We start from the raw sequence: 26,440 nt of genomic DNA, 5'->3' as shown, positions 1-26,440 counted from the left end.
CTCTCTTGGCCTCGATATAGGGAAGTTCCCCATGGTTGAAGTCCATACTTGTTAAGAACTCTTATCAGGATGTGTGAAGACCCTGTCTCAAGGACCACCCAGGCATTCCCAAACCTTCTCAGGGTCCTTACCAGTGAAGCAGGCCTATAAGTAGACACTCAGGTCACTGGCCCCAGAAGGATCCCAAGAAGGAATTTAGAGTATGAGGCTTTTCCACACTTCTTTTAGTCTTTGCCCATCAGTGCTAGAACCTAGGCAAACTATTCCTGGGCTTAATCATTTCTGCAAAACAGAGGTAGATCAGTTTGTTGCAATAAATATAAGAAAATAAATTCAAATCCAGTATTCTTTTTCTTGGGGGAGGGTATAGGGAATTGAACCCAGGGGAATTAACCACTAAGCAACATTCCCAACCCTTTTTATTCACTTATTTATTTATTTTGAGGACAGAATCTCACTAACTGCTTAGGGCCTTGCTAAATTGCTGAGACTGGTCTCAAATTTGTAATCCTCCTGCCTCAGCCTCCCAAGTCACTAGGATTATAGGCATGAACCACCGTGCCCAGTTTAAATCCAGGATTCTTTCAAATACTTTTGAGAACTGATCTTTGGGTGACTCACTGGTTTGTTTGTGCTCCTACTCCTTCCTTTTCATGATTGTAAATAAGGCTCCTTATCCCAGCATCTTATCAAAGCCAAAATGTATACGGCTTAGAGAACAAGTACCCAATCAGAACAGAGGCGGGTCAGGAGGCAGGAGAGGGCCACTGAACACGGTTTTGTCATCTTTCTTATAAACACAAAGGAGAGGACAAGGACTTCTGTCTTGTCTTGGAGACAGGAGTCTTTGAGGATGAAAATGAGACAACTCCATGAACAAGAGACTTGACTGGCCACACATTTATTCAGATTCCTCTGAGATTCCTATTTTTTGTCTCATTTGGGCTTGCATCTATGCAGCATGTTGGGGTATTGTGCATATGTCCCTGATCCCTAGAATAATCCAGCAAGAGGAACTGAAGTTTGGCAGAGACACTGCACTTGTGATAGAGAAAAGAAAGATGAGGCTTCTGCCTCAGCACCACCACTGACCCCCATCAGAGAAGAGAAAGCAGAAAATAGTCCAGTGCCACTGGATCTAGGAAGGGGCTACCCTGTCCAAAGCTGGAGGCAGAATAAAATGACCCTGCCTGGTACCATGAAGAAATGTCTCTGAGGAAATGTCATTCCACTCCCTTGGAGCGCCCAGTAGGTGGTTGGGTTTGTAACTCCTCCTTCCCCCCACTTCTGTCACCCCCTAACACACACACACACACACACACACACACACACACACATACACGCTCACACACATAAATCTTAATTGTGTCCGGGGCTTTTTACAGCGTTAATTAATCATATTTAGGGCTGTTTCCAGCTGTTGCTAAGGGAAAGAAGGTCCCACACGCCTGTGACTTAGGGTAAATCCAATCAGATGGAGGAATTCTTTGATTCTGCAGAAACCGAGCATGGGAAAGACACCTCTAATCCCTGAGCCTCCTGGACCCCTGCCTGCCACCTCCCCCATCATTGCCCTTGGAAATCGATCCGGGATAGAGAGGAGAGGGGAGGGGCATGGGAGGGGAACAGGGCCGAGGGGAGCAGAGCTGCTGCTGCTACTCCTGCCAGAGACAGGATGAGGGTTGGCCAGAATCTGGGGTTAGGACCGAGGTGCTGACGTGGAGTTTCTGCCCTGTACGTGGGCCATTTAGAGGGCTCCGGAGAGCCCGTGATTCCTGAATAGCCACTGGGTCCAAGTTATTACAGGAGGCTGGGCCTGGACAAGTCAGACCAGCAGGTGGGCAGTGGTGACCTAATTACAGCTATGCACAGCCTATGTGGCCTGAGGAAGGGCCTCGCCCAAGCCTTTCTGCTTTGCTGTGACTTCTCCCCAGAAGCTCCTGTGTATCTCTCCATTTCTGGGTCTGTGTTTCTCTCTCTTCCTAGGTCTCTGGAGCTTGGTTTTGCTGTCTCTGATCTCTGATATCCTAGGGCACCATTTCATATCCTCATGTAGAAGTACCTGAAGAGAGACTTTGTATGGGGAGGGGAACAACCTCTTTGGTTTATGCTAAGAGCCCATCAGTTTCTCCTATAGAATAAAATATGGAAGGGGAATGGGAGGAAGTTGCTGATGAGGGTGGGAACAGGAAGGGACTGCCTGGCCCTTAGAAACCCAGATGGGGGTGGGGCAGTCCCCAGGGTGAAAAGTGAGAAAAGGGGGGGCTACAAGAATACCAAATAGAGACCAAGTAGTTACTGCCCTATCCTCCCCCTACAATGACCCCACCCTAGCATACCCTCCTGTTGAGGCCTTCTGGGTCCTGGCCTAACTGGACCTAAATAATTGAGGAGCCCATTATAGCCTTGCTGTTTCCTCACTGTCAAGTGTAAATGCTGCACTGGTCGGGTGGGGAAATGGGGCTAATTTGAATTGATAATAGGAAACGCGGGGAAAAGTCATCTATAGTGAGTGAGGAGCGAGCGATCCCCGAGCAGATGCTAAATCTTGTATAATGAAAGAATCTGCCGATGTCAATTATGTACGAGCGTCTTTGCAGTGGTTGGAGGCGGTGGGCGGGTGAGGGAACGGAGGGCTGGGTGCATCCCATAAACCCAAACACCCATCAAAGGCTCATACATATGGAGCGGCAGAGATTACGGCATAAATTTGAATGTTATGAATGTGCATGAGGGACAGGCAGGAAGCCCACCTCGTAAGGGAAGGAAAGGGACTGTTTTTCAGCGCGTGTGTACAAGGGAGCTTTTGTCCTCTTGGTTCCTCAGCTGCGTCTCCTCTGTCTCAGCTGTATCCCCTCTGTACCAAGTTACATCTCAGAGTGAGAGAAAAAAAAAGTCAGGATGTGGGATGCAGGGAGCAGGGGAAGGTTCACTGTGCTTCTGGGGGCCTGGATGTGGATCTCTTGGGATCTATGAGCCCAACATGGCCTTGATCCATTTAGAGTGCTGCCAGGATAAGATCTAGAAATCAGTGTGACCAGAGAGTCAGAGGGACATATGAAATATTTCTGATGTGAACACAGCTTGCCCTCCTGCCTGAGAGAAGAGATAAGAAGGACCAATGTAGACATTGATGCCTACTACTGAGTGGGCAGAAGGATCCTGGAAGACAGTTTGGAGGAAGAGGTCACAATGTCAAAGAGGGTACCAACAGCTCAGAATGACAACACCAGGGGTACATCTTTCTGTTGGTAGATGCCACACACAGAAGTGTGCTTGTGAGTGTGCACACACATGCGTATCCTGTAACAGGGCCCAAACCCCTCCATCAGTTCCCAACCTGCCGCAGCTCCCTGAACAGACTCTGTGATTTGTGGTGCAGGCCACCCAGGGACTTTAATCTTCACCGTGACAAATGCAATAAAAGGAACAATTTGGAGATCAGAGCTAAGGAAGACACATTTACAAACCCTTCCCCAAAGGTTGGATGGGGCTGTCACCATGTGATTTGTGCTGGAGATGAAGCAGGGAGGGGGAGAGAGGGAGACAGAAGCTGGAGTAGGCGGCTGGGCTGGGGAAGAGGAAGCACCCCCATCTCTCTCTTTCTCACCCTCTGCTGGAGCATCTCGGGGCGGGCTAAGCTTGGCAGGAGGAGGGCTGGACCCACAGGCGGCCACTGCTGCCTCCCCCGTCACGACCAGGGAGCACAACTCAATTACCAGGAACACAAGCCAGAACCATGAAGCTTCAGAGATTCATCTCAGTAGTTCTGAAGCTCTATCTGAGGGTGGGGGTTGGGGCCGTGGGGATGGAGGAGGTTTGGAGAAGAGAAAGAGAGGGAGAGGCAGCGTGGAAAGACATTTTAATAGAAAGATTTGACATCTCAAGTTGCAAAAGGAGTCCCTAAGAAGCTCCACTTTGGGAGAAGACAGAGGACAGGAGGTTTCCCAACCAGGGCTCCTTGATAAGGCAAGTCTGGAATGGTCTGAATGAACCATATAGCAACTATGGGGCTGAGAGCACTTAATCTGGGAATAAATCTATGGGGCAGACCAATAGATCAGCCTGGAGCTCCAAAGGATGAAGCCAAATTGGGATCTGAGAACTGGGGTGGTAGGTGACTTTGAGAGAATTGTAGTAGTATCAGGCCCTCAGAGAGCCTTCCTTCCCCCTCTGAGTCTCCCTTTACCTATCTGTAAAATGGATGCTAGCCCAGATTGTCTAGAAGGCATCTGCCTGTCTCACATCTTAGATTGTCTGAGCCCCAGGTTTCTTGAAACTAATGACAGGTAACTAGGTAGGAGAGACAAGGCGCAACCTGCTGCCCACCTACCCTGCCTCTCTTGTGGTTATAAGTTGGTTACTAACATGTGGCTCCTTTCGGCTGGAATCTCAGCTCTGCTCCCCAGGGTTGGGCACAAAGATTTCTCTCAGCCACTCTACCTGGTGAGAGTTCAAGAGGATCTCCTTGGCCATCTTTGTTCTCTAAAAACCTGGTTACTCTTATCTTCCTTTTGTATAAGATCATCCTCAATTCAAGACTGTGTTGCCCCTGGCTCCTGCCCCCGCCCACCTAGAGATGGTCTCTGCTGCAGGCTCTAACTTTGGAGACTGGAGGTTCTTCTGCATTTTCTAACTTTGAACTCCTGATATCTGAGATGTTAGTTTCCTTGACCTGTGCCCACTTCCCTTTTTCCCCATCTGCCCATGATCTTCCCAAGACCAAGGCCCCCAGTTTCCAACTCGACTGGGGGACCAAAGAGATGCCATGCTGGCAGGGAAGGGAATTCTTCCAGAATAAAGAATTGGGTTTGGTTTTTCAGCTCATTTAAGGCCACAACTCTGATGTCCTCTATCTTGCTGCTGTCCCTATACTGGCCCATCCTCCAGCATAGGACTAACTTCCTATGTCTCTAGGCCAGGCCTAGTCCTTATATCCAGGGAAGCCAGCCCAGTGGAGTGCCTAAATGAGTTAGGGAAAAACAAATATCAGGGCTGTGAGCCCTCACTCCAAACTTCCTAGGGAGGATTGAGGGTCAGATGCTAAATAACAGTGTTCAGTTGTTCTGATCATAATCAACAGACACAGGGCAACTCTCCCAGATAGACTGGACTTCTCCAGGGTGGTGATGCAGGGTTGAGTCATGGACCTTGGGGAAATGTGGGATACCTCCCACTAGTGTTGAGAAAGTGGAGGAATGTAAGGAGATGGGGGAGTGAACAAGCCTATGTTTTCTACCCTCTAAACATAAAGGAGAAGGCCTCTGTTTAGGAATGAATAGAGGGGCTGGAGGGGCATGGAACTAAATTAGGAACAGGCCAGCTTCCCCAAGTCTCGCTTCATCCCAGGAGCAGGGGCAAAAAAGTATAAAAACTTCAAACCATATAAGTCTCTCAATATGGGTTCCACACTGCTAATTGTTGAATGGGGCAATTCCCATGGTCCTCTGCTGCCTCCCTCTGGGAGAGGGTAAGAGCTCTGCCCTCCTCCCGCAGTTCCTCTTGGCTCCTCAGTACTGCACCCCCCAACCAGCTCCTTGATTTCTCCCTGGGTTCTCACATACTATATTTGTCAGGGTTCTCCAGAGAAACACAACCAATAGGAGATATAGCTAGGTGTGTAGAAAGAGATTTATTACTGCTTCTACTTGGGAGCCTGATACAGGAGGATATCAAGTTCCAGGCTGCCTAGGTAACTTAGCAAGACCCTTCTCTCAAAATAAAATGTAAAAAAGGGATGGGAGTAGAATAGCTCAGAGGTAGAGTGCTCATGTGTAAGGCCCTGGCTCCATTTCCAGGATCAAAAAAACAACAACAATAAAAAGAGAGATTATGAAGGACTGGCTCATGCAATTATGGAAGCTGAGAAGTCCCATGATCTGCTGCCTGTAAGCTGGAAGCCCAGGAGACCTGCCGACATAGTGCCAGTCCAAGTGCAAAGACCTGAGAACAAGGGGACTGGTGTGCAAGTCCTGGTCTCAGTCTGATAACCTGAAAGCCAGAAGTTCCAAATCCAGGGCAGGAAGAGATGCAGGGAGGGCTCAAGCAAAGCAAAGCAAAGCAAAGCAGAGAAATTCACCCTTTCTCTGTCTTTTGTTCTATTTTAATACCATTGGATAATGCCCACCTGCATTGGTAAGAGCAGAATTTCTTTCTAGGCCTTTACTGACTCAAATGCTACTCTACTCTGGAAACATCCTCACGAGCACACCCAGAAACAAAGTTTTCTAGTTATCTGGGCATTCCTTGCTCAATTGAATTGATATAAATAAATAAATAATGTGTGTGTGTGTGTGTGTGTGTGTGTGTGTGTGTGTATACATTTTTTTTTTTTTTTTTTAAGACAGGGTTTTGCTATGTTGCCCAGGCTGGTCTTGAACTCATTGACTCAAGCAATCCTCCTGCCTCAGTCTTCCAAGTAGCTGGGACTATAGGTGCATGCCACTGTTTATGGTTATATGTAAAATTAACCATCTTCACACTGACCAATATCTTCCTAATGTCACCACTCCAGAGAAGGAACTAGATAAAAAGTGGTCTTTTTTTTGGTGGTGCTGGGGATTCGAACCACAGCCCTTGTGCAAAAAAAGTGGACTTAATAGGTAAACAAAAGGGACTCAGGAATCTGGAAGTCTCTGTTCCCTGCCTCTCCTCTTCTGAGAAGGGACTTTGACTTGGCTTATTCATTTGCATCCCTATCCCCAAGGATAGGGGCTTCTGGGAGAGTAGTGGGCCTAAGAATTGGCCCCTCCCCTGTGGTCTCAGCCTTTCCCTGAAGAATAACTTTACCCTGGTTGAATCTCTCTGGCAGCCCAAGCCCAAGCCCAAGTAGGAGTTGATGTTAGCTATACCTCACTGTCCTTCAGTGCCCTTCTACCACTCACCCTTCTATAGGATTGATCTTGCTGGGCAACCCGTGACCTCAGCTCTGCCTAACCCTCACCAGGTTTAGTCCAGCTCAGAGGGACCTGAAACCCCAGATGGTAGTAGGGCAGGAAGAGTCAAACAGGACCAGGTCACATGGGTTGTATGAGAGGCACTTCCCTGCCCAAGTCCTCAGGTTTTGTCTGGCAGTCCAAACCAGCCAAGGAGAAAGTCATTTGGGGTGTCTCTCCCTCTTCATGCTCATATCTATTAGACCTATTACTCCAGTCCACCAACCCAGCAAATTCTTACACACACACACACACACACACACACACACACATTCACACACACACAGAGTGATCCACCTCCAGCCTTAATGCTCATATGACAAATCATGGAGTGGGGACCAGTGCAGAGGGTTTGGGTTGGGTAGTGCACAGCAGTAGACTGGGATACTCATCTGAGGGGGCAAGGAAAACAGGCACTGCGGGTGGTTTGCAGGAAACAGTACAGGAGCACACAATGGGGAGACAGAGGGCAAGAGACAATGAGAGGAAAGTGAAGTAGAAGGTCAGTCAGAGGTTGAGTGGGGGCTGCCACCAAAGAGAAGAATTCAGGGAATGGCTCCTCTAGCAAAATCCCATGGTGAGTGGAGCCCAGGACTTGGGTCAACCTGAACACCCTGTCCTAAGGTGGGCCCACTTAGCCCTCCAAAGTCACCCTCAGAAGGAAACCACGGGCCAGCAAGGTATGGCAGTACAGGCATATAATCCCAGAGATTTGGAAGTCTGAGGTAGAAGGATTGCAAATTCGAGGCCAGCCTCAGCAATTTAGGGAGTCCATAAGCAACTTAGTGAGACCCTCTCTCAAAATAAAAAATAGAAATGTCTGGGGATGTGGTTCAGTGGTTAAGTGCCCTGGGTTCAGTCACTGGTACCAAAAAATTAAAAAGAAGGAGGAGGAGAAGGAGGAGGAGGAGGAGGAGGAGGAGGAGCCGCCACCTCCACCAGGGGCCAGGAATGCTCCAGGTATGATTCTTCTTCCTTTCTGCTGTTAAATGGACAGATAGGACACATAGGAATTGGGCTGCTGATCTTCATTTTTCCCTCTCCCTCAAAAGGTTGGCTGTCCTTCTTTCCCAAATTCCATCATCCCTTGATGAGATCCACTCTCTTACACTGATCTTCCACTCCCAAAGGAGAGAGAGGAGCAAAGCAGGTCCTCTCTTTCTTACTCCAAATCCTAAACTAGATAAGCTTAAGGTAGAAATCAAAGAGATGGTCCTGGCTTCCCTGCCCATCTCTTATTTACCTGAGCCTGGACTTATAACCTGTTGCCCTTTAGTAGGATGTAAGGTCAGGGAGATGGGAGGGTGAGCATTTTGACCTTGGGAAGCCTGCCTCTGTCTTTATCCATCCCCTGCCAGCTCTCAGTGCCCTTTAGAGGTTTATAGTCATATAAATCGCAGAGTCCCATGCCAGGCTCAGAGCCTGCAACTATAAATAGGCACGAGGTAAACAAGGTGGCAGATGCAGGGGCTTGGGACAAGACAGAAAATCTGCCCCTCTGCCTGGTCAGGGGCCAAGGCACATCCGTGGAAAGAGATATCTTCCCTCCCTTCTTACCTCTCTTCCCCTGCCTGCTGGCTTTTGGCTGTCGGTACTCTAAGGTTCTAGTCTTTTCCCTGTAGGGATTATCGTGCAAGGCAGATTTCTGCTCCAAGTTTCCTTGATCACCTGCTCTGTTTCATCTTGTCCGGAGTCAAGATGGGGGTTGTCTCTATTATGCTTAATGCTCACTGCCTCCCTCCACCTCCTTGTCACTCTGTCTTCAGTTTCTCCACCAAGTGTTGAGGTGCTGTCTCTGGCAACCACCAGCCTCCATCACTAGGGGTGCCTCAATTCCCTCCTTTATCCTAATAGCCAAAGTGATGCTCACAGATCTCAAACTAGAAAGAAACTCTTTAGAAACAACACAAAGACCCTCACCTCCTACCCCTTCCTTGCCAAAGCACAGAACATAAGTGTGGTGATTTCCAAACACAGATTTCCTGTTACTTGAATTGATTGACAGCTACCTGACTACTTGGAGTTTCTAACTATCATCTCTGAACTGTGCAAGTGGAATTCTGGACAGAGATTCTGAGCTTGAGACAATTTAGGTGACACTGCTTTCTGGAGCTATCCCTACCTTACCTCTTCTCTACTTTCTTTCTCTGTACTTGTCCTGGCCCAGCAGATTAGCAGACTCCAAGAGTCCTCAGGAATCTCAGGCCCCACAATTACCTCTATTCATCCCTCTTAGAAGTCTGGATCTTCACCCCAATTGGGTTCTCCAAACATATTCATCTATTCTTTTTTTTTTTTTTTTTTCCCTTTTTTCTTTTTTCCTTTGTGCAGTTCTGGGGATTGAACTCAGAGGCCTTGTGCATGATAAACAAGTGCTCTTACCACAGAGCTATGTCCTGAGTCCTCTCCAAACATATTCACTCACTGCTTTAGAAGTATAGAAACTAGAATTGAAAATAGATTGTAATGTTCTCATATATAGATGAGAAATCCGAAACCCAGAGAGGTTAAGTGACTGATCACTGCCACATAGCTAATAATGGTTTTGTTGCTAAGGCTGGCAATGTTCCTCTGTAAAGCTTACCTTTTCCATCCAGACCTTCAGCATTCTGGCTCCAGATGGCCTTCTTTGCCCCCAGAAACAGGCTATTTACCTTTCAAAGGTCCACCCTCCTTTGAGCCCTACCTCCAGCTAGCTTCTCACATGCAGAGAGAAAATGGAAAGCCTCTGAGTCTCAGGGAATGGTTGAGCCTTATGTGGCTGTTTCTAGTTTTCCCATCTTTCTTTTCCTTCCTTCCTTTTCTTTCTCTTTTCTCTTTTTTTCTCCTCCTCTTCCTCCTCCTCCTCCTCTTCCTTCTTCTTCTGTCTCTCTTTCTTCACTTCCCTTCCCTCCCTCCCTCCCTCTTGAGGATTAAATCCAGGGACACTTTACCACTGAGTCTTTTTTTTTTTTTTTTTTTTTGAGACAGGATCTTGCAAATTTACTGAGGGTCTCACCAGGTTGCTGAGGCTGGCCTTGAATTTGCCATACTCCTGTCTCAGCATCCCAGATTGCTGGGATTATAGGTGTGCTCCACAGTGCCTGGCTTCAGTTCTTTGAAATCCTCATTTCCCTGGGTCCTATGATGGCTTACTAGACAGATGATATTGGAGGAAGATTTCCCACAATCCCATTTTCATAAAGCTTGGAAGAGTGGGACACATTCTCCCCTCTGTGGAAACTACTTCTCTAGCTACTCCTTAATATCTCTTCTGAATGTCCATTTTCTGATTTGGATGGTAGGGTGACACAAAGGCTGCTGTATAAATGGTGTAACCTTTGCCCTTGGTGTGCAGTGTCTAAGTGAGCACATGTGTATGCACACACATTCATACACATGCACTCATATTCTCATCACCAATCTGTTCAAGAGTTCTGTCTTAGTCTGTTCCAGCTGCTATAACAAAATAACCTTAGACTGGATAACGTAAATAATAGAAATTTACTTCTCACAGTTCTGTTGCTTGAGGATCAATATGCCAGCAGATTTGGTGTATGGTGAAGGCTCACTCTCTGCTTCACAGATGGCACTTCTTCCTATGCCCTTACATGGCAGAAGGGGGTAAAGGGCAAGCAGGTTTCCCTAAGCCCTTTTATAAGGACAACAATTGCATTTATGAGGTCAGGGCCTTCGTGATCTAATTATCTCCTAAAGGTCCCCTCTTTGGTTTTGGTTTTTCTGGTACTGGGACTTGTATCTAGGGACACTGAGCTCTGTCCCCAAGTCCTTTTTATTTTTAAATTTGAGACAGGGTCTAAGTTGCCCAGACTTGCCTCAAACTTGTGATCCTCCTGTCTCAGCCTCCCAAGTCTCTGAGATTACAGCATTAACCACTCCATCCAGCAAGACCCCATCTCTTAATATCATTCATTACATTGAGGATTAAGTTTCAACATGGTTTTGGAGGGACCCAAACATTCAACCATAATAACGTCCTAAACTAGGAGTGAGACCAGAATCTCAGGCTCCACATGTCAAAGGGTCACAAGAAAGGGAAGACAAATACAGGGCTGGATTTGGCGGGTCAAGAGTGAGAACATGAGTTCCTGTAGTTCTCTGAGGACAAAGATGAGGGGAAAGCACAGGGAACTAAGGTAAGTAAGAATGGCCTGCTCCCTGACAGTTAGGAAGGGATTCCCTTTCCACTGGGCTGTCAGAACAAATGTTAATCTATAGGTGAGAAGAAAGATACTGAAGGGGGTCAGACATGCAGAAGTCTGAGAGGGAGTCTAGTGACCCCAGAATTCTTCCATCCTACAGCTGCATTGGAGTTCCCAGGGTGCCATCTGCAAGTGCCTGAGATGTGTGGGGGCAGCTGGAGGGATGCCATAATCTTTCTAGCACCTGTCCTACCCCAAAGGCTGATGATGTAACAGTATAACAATGTGGCAGAGGACAAGGGGGGCTTTGGAGTGTTGCTCTGGGGGAAGACATGTCCAGCTTCCATTGATGTGGTGGAAGAAGGCAGCTGTTGTCTGTTCTGTGCTTAGAAGGAGCCTTTGCCTCTTCATGAACAATCTGAGCCTGCTTCCACCTCACTCCCAGTGCTTCAGTCATGGGATGTCTCATGAAGAGCTCTTCTCCTTAGGAACAGAAATGACAGGCTGCACCTGTCATCCACATAGACCTTAATCAGAGATCAGACTTGGCACAGAAAAGACCTTACCCATGCCTGAAAAGGAGGCCTTCCTATGAGAAAGGAAGTATTCAGACACTGGAGGATCCTTTATCCTAGATCACCCCCAAGCATCAACTCCTCCGTTCCTGCTACAGTTTGGATTTTGAATGTTCCCCAAAGGCCAGTGTATTAAAGGGTTGGTCTCCCGGATGGTGCTATTGAGAGACAGGGTCTAGTAGGAGGTTTATAGATCACTGGGGACAAGGCTTTGAAGCAGTTTTGGGGACCCAGTCTCTTTCTTTGTCTTTCTTTCTTTCTTTTTTTTTTTTTTTTTCTGTGGTGCTGGGCCTTGTATGGGCTAGGCAAATGTTCTACCACTAGGTTAAACCCCTGAACCTTCTTTCTCTTTCTCATTTCTGACAGAAGATGTAAGTGGATTTTGCCCTGCCACACACTCCTATCATGATGTTCTGCCTCAGCAATGCCCAAAGCAATGGGGCTAATTGATCATGAACTGGAACCTCGAAAACTTCCAGCAAAAACAAACCTCTTTTCTTTATCTCAGCTATTCTTTCCAGTGATGGAAAGCTGACTGACATGTTCCTCATATCCACATCTCACCTCAGTGTTTGGATGTTTCCACCTGCCCATTTAGGCCTCCTCCAGAGGCTCACATAGCCTCTTCCCACCCTGTACCTGGTGTCTCTACAAGCCCTTACCTTGCTCCTCCTACCATCCTAGTTCTCCAGAGAACTTTGCCATGATTTATTTATTTATTTATTTTTTAATTTTGGGGGGCTGCCATGGATTGAACCCAGGGCCTTGTGCATGCAAGGCAAGCACTCTACCAACTGAGCTATATCTCCAGCCCTGCCATGATTTCTTATAAACACCTTGGATGTGAACTGGCCTGAAGATTTGGTGGCCACTGATATCCAGATATTCCCTAGATGCTCTTCTAGCCAGGCCTAGATGTGAGACGAGAGGGATGGTAAAACCATCATCTTCCCCCAACCTGACTAATTTCCCTGGGTTTCTTCATCCAAGTTCCCCAACTGGTCAGGGCCTAGAGAAGGAAATCTCAACATCCACTTTCCGCACCTTTCCCTTGTTCCTAACCTGAAATCCCATGTTATCATTCTTCAAACAGGCTGTCCTTGAAGGCAGCAGCCCTGCCTAACCTACTCACTCTTGCATCTCATACCCAATACCTTTAAGGTACAATAAATATTTACTGAAAGAATCAGTCCTGAAACTTCTCCAGCTTTCTTTTCTCAGTATACAGTCCTGCCAAGGCCAGGACAGCCACGTAATTTAATTCCCAAGGCCGCTTTAAGGAACTGTTGTGAGGCATTAACCTCTTTCAGTCTCAGATGATGAGGGGGAGTGCATGGATGTCCATGTCTGAGATCCTGAGCTGAGCATAGTGCCCACCTGCTTTCCCTGAGCTCCTGGGCCCCAGGCAGGATCACCTGGTCTCACTGATTCTTGCTGCCAAGGCCTCCTTGCCTGTATTTATATAAACTAAAGCCTCTGCTCGAATAAAACATCCATGTAAAATCCAATTTCCTCAGAATCTCTTTTGGAGTCTGGGCCTAAGATGGAGTAGGTAACCCCAGCGGTAACCGCCTGAACCACTCCTGCTGGCTGCAAAGGTGAGGCCCATTTTTCAATTATCTATCTGCTGTGACAGCAGCGGTCCAGCCATCGAGCCAAGGCAGGGGGAGGGGAGGTAGAGCTGGGGAGGAGGGAGAAAGAGCAAGGGCATGGTGGGGGGAGAAGGAGAGAGAAACCTAGGCAGAGGCACAGGGGAGAGATCCTTGCACGAGGCACCCAGTAGGTGTGCAAGAATTATTTGGAAAATGAATAATCAAAAGAGTGAATAGGGAGGGTGAGGGTGAGGCAAGGAGAGGGGAAGAGCTGGAGGGACACAGAGTGGGTGGAGAGAGGGAGAGAGAGGGGGGAGGGAGGGGGAGGGGGAGGGGAGGCGAGCGTGGATGGAGCCAACAAGAGGCTCCTGTGTCAATCCGTGGAAACGGGAGGCAGAGTGATGCGGTCACAGCTCCTGCCATCAATATCCTCTAATATAAATGTCAGTGATGCTATTTTCCGCGCAGTCATTTCGCACACTGCTGATTACATTAACGTATAATGGAGGGGCGCCGGCTCCACTGCTTTCTCCCCTAACCCTCCCCCCGGTGATGTGTCAATAGCCGCCTCCATGAACAAGTCAATTTTCTGCAGGCTTGGCAGCGGAATAAATCTGCCCGGCTATGGGGAGAGCTGGAGATATTTATATACCCGGCTCCTGCCTCCCGTGTGCGCGCGCGCGTGTGCGCGGCGGGCGCGGGCCCGCGCTCGGGCGGGGGCGGGGGCCTGGGGCGCGCCACCGAGCTGAATGATTTCCAGCCCCGACTCAATAAGAGGAGAATTTAGAGCGGTCCCTGAGCTGGGCTCCCAGAAACAGCCTTACACGTTTATTTTCCTTAGCTGAACAGGAAAGGCGAGAATTATATGTGGATTTATAGGACAGGCGCAGCTCAACCCAAATGCTCCCGCTCCGGGGGGCGGGAGGGGGAGGGGAAGGGAGGTGGCAGGCCGAGCGTGGGCCGCTGGGACCCCCGCTCGCGCCGGTGCTGGTAAGGGCGCACCCCCCTCGCCGGTCGCTTTAATTACATTTGTTCTTGTCCTTCGTGAGGGCGAGACTTCGGCGCGGCCCGCGTGGGGGTAGGGGAAGGCGCAGGCAGGACTGCCTGGAGATGGGGGGGAGGGGGCGCCGGGAATGGGGACAGGGGGAGACGGGGGGGGGGTTGCTGTCAGCTTCGGCTCAGAAGCGGATCAATAGTACGAGATCTAATGGGCTAACTGCCAAGCGGGCGCACCGAGGCGCTGCCCCGCGGGGGCGGGGGCGGGTGGGGGAAGGATGCGAGCTAAGAAGGGGGGTGGGTGGGAGGGAGAATGCGGGAGGAGGGGGGAGGACTGGAAAAGTGGAAGAGGTGGGGGGAGGGGAGAGGGAAAGGAGAAGAGGACCGAAGGAGAACCAGACAGAGGAAAGGGACAGGACAGGACAGGACAGTCCTTGTGGGGGCGTCTCTTCTGCATCCTTTACCCCCTTAACGCTTGGAAGGACGAATCTGTCCCGGAGCCGCGCGACCCCACAGTCCCGGCTTCTTGGGCCTCTTCTGTGCCACTGAACCGCCAGGGGGCGGCGCGATCCGATACTCTCCCGCAGATCTCAGCGCCTCTGGGTTGGGGCTCCAGTGACCTTTAACCTCAGACGCCTAATCCAGGCTCTACGCCCTCTGCCCTCTTCCCGAGGCCTCAGCTTGTGACAAGAGTGGGTAAAGGGTGTCTCACCGCCCTTCGGCTTAGAAGGAACTTTGTGGCTTTCACAGTGCTGGGCAGGATGTCCTGGTACCCTGGAGTAGGTTAATGCACCGGACCTGGTGTTGGCCAATATTACTTAAAGATCACCCAAGACTGTGGCAGATGCAGCTTAGGAGGCAGTGTGGCATTTTGGCCTTCACATCCTGGCAGAGGAGCTCAGCCAAGTCTCTGGGACATCCCTGTGAGACTGGTCCTTCTGAGTGTGCTAAGTCGGCCAGCCAAGGACGCTGGGAATCAATGTCATGTGGTCCAGTTTTACCTCTTTTTTTTTTTTTTTTTTTAATCATTGCCTGACCCCCTAATCTTCTGGTCATAGATATATCCTTTTCTCAGCTCTGAGCCTGTTCCTTCCTAAATTGAGTGAGAAAATAAAATACAGCTCAACACCTTTACCAGCAAGTTCTGCTCCCCAGGAGAGGGGAGCCTGGTTGTGACAATTCAATGATTCTCAACTTCAGTTCCTATGGGAATTACTTGGGGCTATTCAACATAAACGGATTTACCTACACGACATCATTGTAAGGGATGCATACTCCCCCACAGGGTTGCTGGAAACATGCACTTTATCAAAGCTCCCCAGGTAATTCTAATACATTCCCACATGGGCACTGTGTAAAGAAAGGTATTACTGTGTTGGATGTGGTAGCTCTGCCTGGGGTATTTGCCATCCTGGATATGTCAGTGTGTCACTGTGTGCAAATATCATTGAGTACCTGTGTCATTGGGTAAGTATTGCTTTATGCATGTCTTTGTGCATCCTTTATGTGTGGATGTCACTGGATATGCGTCGTCATCCTGTGGGTCATTGGTGTTATCAGTGTTTATTGAGAGCACCTATTGTGTGTGTGTCATTGTACATGCCTGTCCTGATGAGAGCAAGTGCAGGTCCTGTGGTGTGTTTGTGTTGAGTCCAGCACATCTCTGTGGGCTCCATTGTGGGGCACAGCCATTGTCTCCATGTCATTGAGAGCGTGTGCTGGCAAGAGCTCGTGACACAAATGGAAGGAAGCTGATCTGCCCCAGAAGCAAAGGCGGCAATGACCTTCTTTTTCCAATTATATCCTGGTCAGAGGTGAGCGACCTCTCCCCACTGAGGCCGATTCTTGTCATGCAAACTGAGCAGAAGGATGGAGATTAGAGGAATGTGACCAAATCACGTGTGAAAACAATCAGCTATCAATGGACGCGATCAATGCCCCAGATTACAGATGAGTCCTGGACAAGCAGTCACTTTGGAGTTTTTCCCAAGGAGGGGAAAACACACAGTATACAGCCACACACGTCACACACTGCAAGAGACCCAAGTGTACTTATACAGCTTGGGGACAGATAGGAAGTGGGTTGAGGAGAGCTGGGCAAAAGAATGGCCACCTTCCCTGAATTGGTGGGCAACTATTATTAGGTTGTTCTGTTGTTTTTGCTAAAGATGCAACCTTTATTCAGCGGGTAGCGGGAAGTGTAAAAGCTTGTGTTGAGTGCTTTCTATTTTAAGTTCGGACAGTTAGAATTCTAAGTGGGTCACAGAGGCATTGTGGGAATTTGGAGGAAACACTCATGTCAGGAACAGAAGCAATAGAGGGCTTGAGGGGGTGGCAAAGGAAAGTCTTTGGTCAGCTGGGAGCTGGGAGCAGATGTGCAGCAAAGAGTCTCCTGGGGCTAGGGCACCCATCCTTAGGACAACTTGAAACCAGGCTGCAGAATGAGGGAGCTGAACTTCTGAAGGCAGGGTCAGCCCTAACCCCAAATATGCTCCAGGAGACAACTGGGCTGGGGGAGCCAGGGCTTGCAAGCTCAGGGCCATGAGGGGCCCTCGTGAAAACTGACTAGTCTTTGAGAGGTGGGGACAGTCATTGGGGGGCTATAAAGACCAGTTGTGGGGCTGAGACGGGTCAGCACCCACGGAGTCTAAGGAGACCAATGAGAAGATGGGAGGGTTCTGGAAAGGTCCCAGCACTTCACCAACCTGACTCTGGTATTGGCTGAGCTTACCTCTGGCCAGCAGTATGACTGAGTCTAGTACTCAAGCCAGCAAAGGCCAAGGCAAGGGGAACTATCATGTCCTCTGTGCTGGGGAGAGAGGAAAGAGAATTTCCCTGAGGCCTTGAGTTGTCTTAGAATTCCTTTGGTATGCATTTATGGATGCCCTGCTTCACCTTACCCTATAGGAATGTAATGATGGGCAAGAATACCCTTAGGAGCTTGAAGCCTAATGTACAATAAAGAATTCCAAAGGGTTTAAAGATATTAAACTCTTTTTAAAATTTTTTTCTTTGGAAAAGTGTTGCATAACAGCATACCACCAGGATTCAAATCCCAGCTGTGCCACTTACCAGCCTGAGCCTATGAATTCTCAGGTCCTACTTTCTTTCGTTTGTAGAATAGGGGTGCCTACCACTTAGAATCCTTATGCAAATTTTAGGTAAAGTCCTTAAGAACAGTGGATACCTGGCCATGATAAGGGAAGTGTTGACTTTCTGGACTCTCCTTCAATATTCTACTACAATGCCTTTGGAAAAGTCCTGTTCTTGTGTCAGCAAAAATAAGGTGAATGAGGACTATTCACACCTGGGACAAGATAAAGGGGTGGAGAGAAGACCCTGAGAAGCTGGAGTGTGGGAAGGGGCCTGTGGGAGGATGTGGGAAGCCTGCTGCCAGCTATTTAGAAAGTCTTCCTAGTGAGCAGTGGTATGCTGAGAGGAAAGCAGTTAGTGCTGCTAGCTCTGCCCCTCTCCCTGGGACAGCAGCTCCTACTGGCACTGCTAGCCCCTCGACGTCTAGGGAGCTGCAAGAGGAAACCTGCCCAATGCTGTGGGATAATCAGCACTTTCCCTTTCCTAGGACCTTCGCTTTCCTAGGCAGGGCCTCTTGTAGCTTCCTTCTCCCACCACTTGACCTCAGTTACAGCAGCCCCCTCTGCTGGCCTCAGCTGCACTAGAGCTGGTCTTGCCTCTGCCTGTCTCCTTTTCCTCCAGTCTGGTGGGGCTCTGAGTTGAGAGGTCACCACAGGCACATCCTGTTGCCTGGGAAATTGAGGACCAGAGGATCCTTGAAATAGGCCTACTTATTTAAACAGACTCTAGTAACACTCAAGAGAGATCCATGGAGTTTGCTTGGCTAAATGAGCAAGTCACAGGCTCTGGAAACAGTCCTGAGTTTGAATCTGAAGGCTGATTCTGTTACATGGTAGGCTGGTATAAACTTGGACATATCATTTAATGTGTTTATTCTCAGTTTCCTCATCTACCCTCCTCAACCTTACCTTGTGGGGTCATTAGGAGGATAGAATAAGGCAGGGTACTTTATGAAACATTCAGCACAGGTCACTAAGTAAGTGATCAACCAGTGCTCCAAGAACTTGCCCAAAGAGGAATCTCCTTCTGTGACAAGACTGGGGTCTTTGGGTGTCTTAGTTCTTGAGTGTGAACTGCTGGGGACCTGTTTCAAGTTTGTTTATTCAAATCCCATAGCACCAAATGACTGAGCAGCTGTCAGAATCTGCTACTGCTTTCTAGGTTGGGTGAGAAGGATGAGATGGGGGAGTCCTGGTTACTGTGCAGGGGACAAAGGGTTAAGGAAGGTGGAGGGTGCTGGTATGAGAGTGGGTCACCCCCTCCACTCCCATTGATTATTCTCCTCTCCAGGTGTTTTTGTGGCCTTCCCCCACTCCCTTGGGGTGGGAGTGGGGGCTGCTGGGTCCACTTCGGGCTTAGTTATTGTTTTAATTTTGGTGCTGGCTCCCTGGTGCCCAGAGTGGATAATGAAAGAGGAAAAGAGAGGTCAGGGTGGTGCCCAGGCAGCAGATTTCTGCCCGTCAGACTGAGCCAGAGCGGGTGGGAAAGTGGTGGGGGGGGGGTTAAGTTAATATCAATAAAGCAAGTGGAGTCTCAGAAGAGAGGAGCTGCAGAGCCAAGCACAATGTCTTTGTACTCTGGGAGCCTAATGGGGCGCTTTACCTCTTCACAATGAATCCTCAGAATGGGGCTGGGCAAGGGGATGGGGTATAGCGAGCACACAGGCTGGGTAGGCTCAGCTCAGTAGCAGCAAAGAGTGACGATGGAACATGGGAGGAGCCAAGTAGAAAATGAGAATCTCAATTCTGTCCATGCTTAGGCCACTCACTGCTTTTGTGTTCTCCATCATCCTACTGTGTATCCAACCACACACAGGGTGGGTTAGTGGTCTCCAGGCAACTGGAGAAGGAGAAAAATAGGTAGGAAAGCACAAGGGTTAAGACCACAAGCTTTGCTGTCAGACAGACTTGGGTTCCTGGCCAAGTTCTATTTACTGGCTATGTGACTGGCAAATTCCTGAACCTCTCTGAGCCTCAGTTTCCTCTTCTGTAAGATGACACTATTAGTGATGCTGACATCATAGGGTCATTGAAATTGTACTTAGAGAACTCAGCACAGGGCCTGGTGTGCAGTGAGCATGCAATATGTGCTAGCTTTCCCTATTAAGCCTGTTTTCCTCAGCTGTGAAATGGGGATATCAGTTGTAACTTCCCCATAGGGGTCTTATGGGGAACAAATTAGATAAAGTCTGTAAAGTGCTTAGCACAGTACCTGGTACATAAATAAGCCCTCAATACATGTTAGCTGTTGTTATTATATTATTTTTATCTTTATTATTCCCTGCTGTCTTGGAACTAGTGATTTAGTTGAGGAGACTGAGGCCAGGCCACTCCCTCCTTGCCCTCCTTGGTCATCTAAAGTATTTGGTTCCTTTTGTAAGGACTTTCTGAAGCCCAAGCCCACCTGGAGAAGAAAGCTTGTGATTCTTCTTTTATAGTCCAGGTGGCAGACAGATAAAAATCCCTAGGATGAACTTACAGGAGAATGGACCTTCCAGGACTCTTTACCTCCAGGAGAAACATGTTTGCAACATGGCTGTCCATGGAGGGCCACCTGCCTGGCTCTGACCTCACCCACCCCTAGGCTGCAGGAGGATGTTCACCTGTTTATCTGTGGGAAGGTTCTGTGGGCCTGTCAAAGAATGTGGATCTCAGAAACACCACCTTACCCCATCCATGATCCCCCAAATCCTCTCTCTCAGTGCTGGGGGTGGGGACTGCGCAGATCAAAAAAGAGTGTAGTTAATGGTTCCCACTTGACCTTTCTTCCCCCACTCCCCACCCCCAACCCCAGCGGGTGGGCAGGCTGAGGGATGAATGGAGTAGAGGGCACGATTTTCACATTAATGGCAGCATATGTTGTGTTTATTGACACCGCAGGGTCGGTGCTTGTGGTGGTTGGGGGGGGTGCCTTGGAGGCCACAGGCAGGAGGGGTGGGGGAAGAGAAGCAGAGTAGAGGGGAAGGCTGCCGGCGGGCGGGGAGCGGGAGAGGGGGCCTGGGGCCTGGGGGGAGGAGGCAGGAGCAATATTGTAGCAGGAGCACACCAGGTGCTCGCTGTCAGCCCGAACAAAAAGGAAGAGTCAGCAACTCTTGGGGTGGGGGGAGGCGGGAGCCACCGCCTGCTCCAGCCTTGCAGCCTCTCCCTGTTAACCCCTGCTCTGCCACACAGCTGTCATGTGGGGTGTTGGTATTTGGGACTCTCTCCAGGCTCAGCAGCCCCCACACAGCCCTGTTCTCTTGAGACACTATGTCCCTTCAGTCATCTGGGAGATGCACTTATCTTTGTGGTGGGCAGTGGCAGCTTTCATTTTCTCTCCCCAAAGCCTGAAGGAAATGCAGCACCTCTCTCTGTTCTACCTTTTCCCTGATGGAGGGGCTTAAGTAGTCCTTGAGAAGTTGGTAAACCAGAGTGGCAGGCGTCCATGACCTTGAGTTTCTGAAGGTGCTGTAGGTGGTGGCTGGAATGTTGTGTGAAGAAGGGATGAAAAAGGCAGTAATGGGCCCTTACACTGTATATAAAGACCCCCACAATTTCTTTCTCTGCCTTGGCTGCAGATTCCTTGCATTATGGAGTCTCCCAGGGTCCTCTGGCCTGGAGCAGTGGGAGCAAGAGGGGAAGGGGACATAGTCTATTCTGTCGAGATGGCTCTCAGCTGACTGAGCAGACCAGGCTCACTTGCTTATCCTGTGGGAAAGCCCTGGAGCTCATCCTGGAATACTCCGGGGTGTGGGGGTAAACAACAATGTGGGCTCCCAACCTGGACTCCCATCCTGGGAGGGGCTCCTGGCTGTGGAACAGGGTTTCAGGCATGGATTCTTCTCCGTTCCTGCAAAGCTCTGAAGGAGAGGAAAGTGCTTAGGGTTGCTGGGACTTGCTTCCAGCATTCTCGCTGCTTGGGGAGCTCCCCTAAGGTAGGGTGGTGTGGCGGTGGTGGTGGTGTGTGCAGAAGTCAATGAGAGGGAAATTGTTTCTTTAAGGGAAGGAGGGGGCACTGGCCTTTAACCCCAAGAAGGCAAGAGTTAGTGCTTATACCTCCACTTCTGCATGCTGATCTCCAGAGTCTGACCTGACATTCTGGAGCTTCCCATTGGGACATTAACTTCAATCTTGGCTATTCTAGAGTCTATGCCTTGGGTGTCCTGGTTCCCCTCTCTTGCACAAGGGGCAGGACTTGTAGAGGGGAAGGGTGTTCCTTCCAGTATATCCCCACCCTCAGGTCCCTTCTCTGTCCGGCCACTCAGGGTGAGTTTACCCGCAGGGGCCTCAGTGGATCCCAGGGCTGCACCAGAGGCAGTCATGCTGGTCAGCCGGGAGCCCTGCGCGGCCCGGCAACTCGCGGCGACTCGTGCTCCCAAGCCCTCTTGCGCGCATCGCGATACGAAGCCCCAGGGTAGGCCCAGCCGCTGCGCCCCTCGCGTCTCTCATCCGGGTTCCTCACTGGGCTTCGGGCCCGGTCCGCGCCCCCCTTCCGCGGCCCTCTCGCTGGGCTCCAGCTGCGCACGGAGCAGTCCCCGGCTCGGCTCCAGCTCCTCAATGGCCCTACTCCCCCATTACCCTGATGTCGGCCCCTCTCCCCCTCGGCTTTATCGGCTCTCAGCCGGCTCCGCCGGGGTAATGAGGGCCCTCCTAATTACCATTGCAGAAACTCCACTTACATTAACAGCTCCATCCGAGGAGCGGCAACATCTGCTGTGCGCAGGCAGGCGCCCCTCCCCCGCCCCTCGCTCCCCGCCCCTCGCCGCTCCCCTCTTTCCCAACCCTCTCCCCCAACCTCCTCTCCACCCTTTCTGGATCCCCTCTGCAATCTTTCCCTTCTAATCTCTCGTCATGCCCTTCCACCACCCTACAGCCAGGTCTTTTTCAACGTCAGCAGCCAGAATGAGAGAGATCGGCACAGGGACAGGGCCCCAGAGATATGGAGAGATCGAGACACTCGAGAGGGCCCGGGCCAGAACTCCAAGAGACCCATAAACTCAGGATCCCAGAAACACATTCAGGGAACCCGGGAACAAATAGAAAATGAAAGCAGCAGCTTGTGAAAGAGTTGGAGTGTGGGAGGGGACCAACTGCCTACCTGTATGTGGGAGTAGGAGGGGGGCAGCTTTGATGTCCACCAGTGTGCAAAGGTATGTGCATGGTATGCATATAGTGTGCATGCACATGTATCATGTATTTTGCTGCTCCTTTATTTAAGTACCGTGTATGAGTGTGTGCCTGTCAGTGTCTCTACTTTCATGTGTATGTATCTGTGTATTTATAGTACATCTATTATGCATCTGTATCATATGTACAATTACATTTGTCTATATGTATCTATGGTCTTGCATTTTGTGTATCATGTTTATGCATATACTTGCTTATTGCATATGTAATTTTGTATGTGTATCATTCCAGTGTGATTTGTGCAAATGTGATACAGGTTCAAAGTCATGTGTGCGCATGTGTGAATGCAGAGTGCCTCTGGGAGTGTCTGCATCTCTGCGTGCATGCCTATGCATGTGTGTATCATCTGTGTAATTATTTGATGAGAGTGGGAGCATGTGTGTGTTCCTGCTCCATGGGGGATGACTGACAGTTGGGAAGACGCTGAGCCCATTTTATCTGAGGTTAACAGGGGTCACGTTTCACTCCTGGAAGTCCCCCACCCTCCTCCCCACCCCATACAATTAAGCCTCAGTGTGGTGGAAAGACAGCCAGCAGACATTAAGAAAGGTCAACAATATTATCAGCTCCTAATCCAATTAGTTACTGTTTATTTGGGAATCCAGCTTCAGGTCAGCTTCTAGGGAGGAGGCCTGGGAGGAGGAAGACGTGATGAGGATGAGCTAAAAGAAACTGTGGAAGGTGCCAGTGCTTGAGGGAAGGGACTGTCCCTAAAGCACTGTCAGAGAAGTTACCTCCCGCTGGTTCCCTGGAGCTGGGCAGCTGTAGGGATGGGTCTGTGCTTCACAGGGGGCTGACATCTGGGTTTCATCACCAGAGGTTGGGATATAAGAGCATTTCCCTCAGTCAGAAAGACTTCCTGCCTCTTTCCAGCCCTGGGATCCCTAAGAGGCAGACTGGGAGCTGAACAGGTTGCCTCGGGGCTGTGGCCAACTTCCCCTGGGATGGGAGAGTCAGAGGAGGAGATGTTGGTAAATGCACTATTAGTTTTTGAAGCCACTTCATTAATCCTGCCCTCTATTTTATTTCCCTTCTCTTCCCACGTGCTGTTCTATGCCAAAGCAGGATCTCTATTCCCTCCCACTCTGGGACACACAGGGACTCTAACTTAGAACCACAGGGTCCCCAGATCCTCCCCACCTAAGTATGAAGAGCAGAAAATACCAAGAATTTGACCTCCCGGCCTTGAATGGGAGAAGCCCAGTGGGCTTGAGGGCCTCAGCAGAAGGGGAGTAGGTCTTTGCCCTGCTCCAACCCTCTCTGACCTCTGAGAAATGGATAATAGCTTGGTGAGCCAAGGATATGAGAGGGGGCTCATAGGAAGAAAACTGGCTGCTTCTTAGACCGTGTCTCAGGGTGCTTCCCCCACCCCAGCTCAGCAGTCAGGGGCAGGTGAAACCAACTATCCCCCACATTTAGCTGTAGCCAAATCAAGGTGACAGGGAAAACCATACTCTTCAAGGAACCAAGCCTGGAGTCACATTTTTTTTTTCCAACACAGATTGAAACCACAGGTCCTTTACCATTGGGATACACGCCCAGTCCTTTTTATTTTTCGTTTTGAGAAAGGGTCTCTCTAAGTTGCTGAAACTATCTTCAAATTTGGGATCCTCCTGTGTCAACCTCCCATGTTGCTGAGATCATAGGTGTGCACCACTGTACCTACACTTTTGTTTGTTCTTGAGATGAAGTGCATAGACCCAAACCTCAGGGATCAGACTGCTTGTTCTTCCTGGCCCCTGGCCCCTCCTCTTCATACAGAAACACTTGCTTTCATCTCCCTGCCTTTCCAAGCATATAGTCATGAACCACTGTACCCCACCCCCCAACTCCACCAAAACCTGCCTCTGAGACTCCAGGCCTGAGGTGAGCAAGGTGTGACATTGGTGGTGGTGGTAGGCTTCCTTATTTAAGGACCTACAGTGATCTAAACTCTTTATAGAAGACTTCCCTGAGGTCAGTTGTAGTCATGCATGCCTGTAATCCAAGCAGCTCAAGAGGCTGAGGCAGGAGGATTGTGAGTTCAAAGCCAGCCTTAGCAATTTAGCAAGGCCTAAGTAACTCAGCAAGATCCTGTCTCTAAATAAAATATAATAAAAAGGCTGGGGATGTGGCTCAGTGATTAAGCAACCCTGGGTTCAATTCCCGATGCCAAAAAAAAAAAAAAAAAAAAAAAGACTTCCCTGAAAGGTGTTTCCCTGGTTCCACGCCCAGAAAGATGAACCAGGAAAGGTGTTTCCCTGGTCCCACTCCAACAATTCTCATCCTCAGCTAAGATTGGTGTAAATCTGAAAGATTTACATGCCCAAGCTCCATCCCAGATCAAGGCAACCTGGATCTCCAGGATTGGGCTCCTGGAACCCATAAAATTTATAACCCCTTCTGCTGAGCCCTCAAGCCCACTGGGCTTCTCCCATTCAAGGCTGGGAGGTCAAATTCTTGGTATTTTTCTACCCTTCTTGTTAAGCAGAAATCATAATATCTATTTTCAGGGGCTGATTACAAAAGTCCATCAATCTAAAAATTATTATTTACAAATGACAAAGCACTGCCTCTCATTCTTTCATTTAAACAGGGCAGTATTATTATCTTCATTTTACAGATGAGGAAATGAGACCCAAGTTGACTAAGGATAGGGGTCACGTTTCCTTCCTTCCTTTTTTTTTTAGGGGGGGTACCAGGGATTGAAGCCAGGGGCCTTTAATCACTGAGTCACATTCCCATCCCTTGTTTTTTATTTGAGACAGGGTCTTGCTAACTTCCTAAATTGCTGAGACTGACCTTGAACTTGAGATCCTCCTGCCTCAGCCTGGCAAGTTGGTGAGATTACAAGAGTGTGCCACCATGCCTGGTCTGCCTGCCTTCTTTCCTTCTCAAACAGCAGGTCTCCTGATTTCAGCTGCAGCTAATCAAGTGACAGGTTTTAGAATACCCAGATGGGCCTACTCTGCTGCAAGAGCTCCCTTCTCTGCCTTACCTGCACAGCCTCTTTATGGACAACTCATGTAGCAATCCTTTATTAAGCTTTTACTTAGGCACTGCAGAGTATCTAGAGAGATAAATAAGGCTCTTGCTCCCTACTATGTGGCAGAAGAGAGGCAGGATGATATATTTGGACAAACAGGTCCTTCGGTGTCAGACAGTTCTGGTTCTATTCCTTACCATTCCATGCCATGTTGTTCAATTGATTAGTCAGCCAGGACCCCTCTTGTAAAGCAGAAATCATAATATCTATTTTCAGGGGCTGGTAGCTTAGTGGTAGAGCATGTGCTTACCATGTGCAAGGCCCTTGGTTTGATCCTCAGCACCAAAAGAAATTTTTTTTTTTATTGTGAACAAATGGGATACATGTTCTTTCTCTGTTTGTACATAGAGTAAAGGCATACCATTTGTGTAATCATACGTTTACATAGGGTGATGTTGGTTGATTCATTCTGTTATTTTTTCCCCTTCCCCCCACCCCTCCCATCCCTCTTTTCCCTCTATACAGTCCTTCCTTCCCCCATTCTTGCCCCCCTCCCTAACCCTCACTCTAACCCTAAAACTAACCCCTCCCACGCCCCATTATGTATCATCATCCACTTATCAGCGAGATAATTCTTCCTTTGGTTTTTTGAGATTGACTTATCTCACTTAGCATGATATTCTCCAATTTCATCCATTTGCTTGCAAATGCCATAAATTTATCATTCTTTATGGCTGAGTAATATTCCATTGTATATATATGCCACAGTTTCTTTATCCATTCATCAACTGAAGGGCATCTAGGTTGGTTCCACAATCTGGCTATGGTGAATTGAGCAGCAATGAACATTGATGTGGCTGTATCTCTGTAGTATGCTGATTTTAAGTCCTTTGGGTATAGGCCAAGGAGTGGGATAGCTGGGTCAAATGGTAGTTCCATTCCAAGTTTTCTAAGGAATCTCCATACTGCCTTCCAGA

This window comes from Sciurus carolinensis, chromosome 5 (genome assembly GCF_902686445.1).
Source record: "Sciurus carolinensis chromosome 5, mSciCar1.2, whole genome shotgun sequence".
In the NCBI taxonomy this organism is placed as follows: Eukaryota; Metazoa; Chordata; class Mammalia; order Rodentia; family Sciuridae; genus Sciurus; species Sciurus carolinensis.
The sequence above is the reverse complement of the archived record's forward strand: the minus strand, read 5'-3'. Positions refer to the sequence as shown.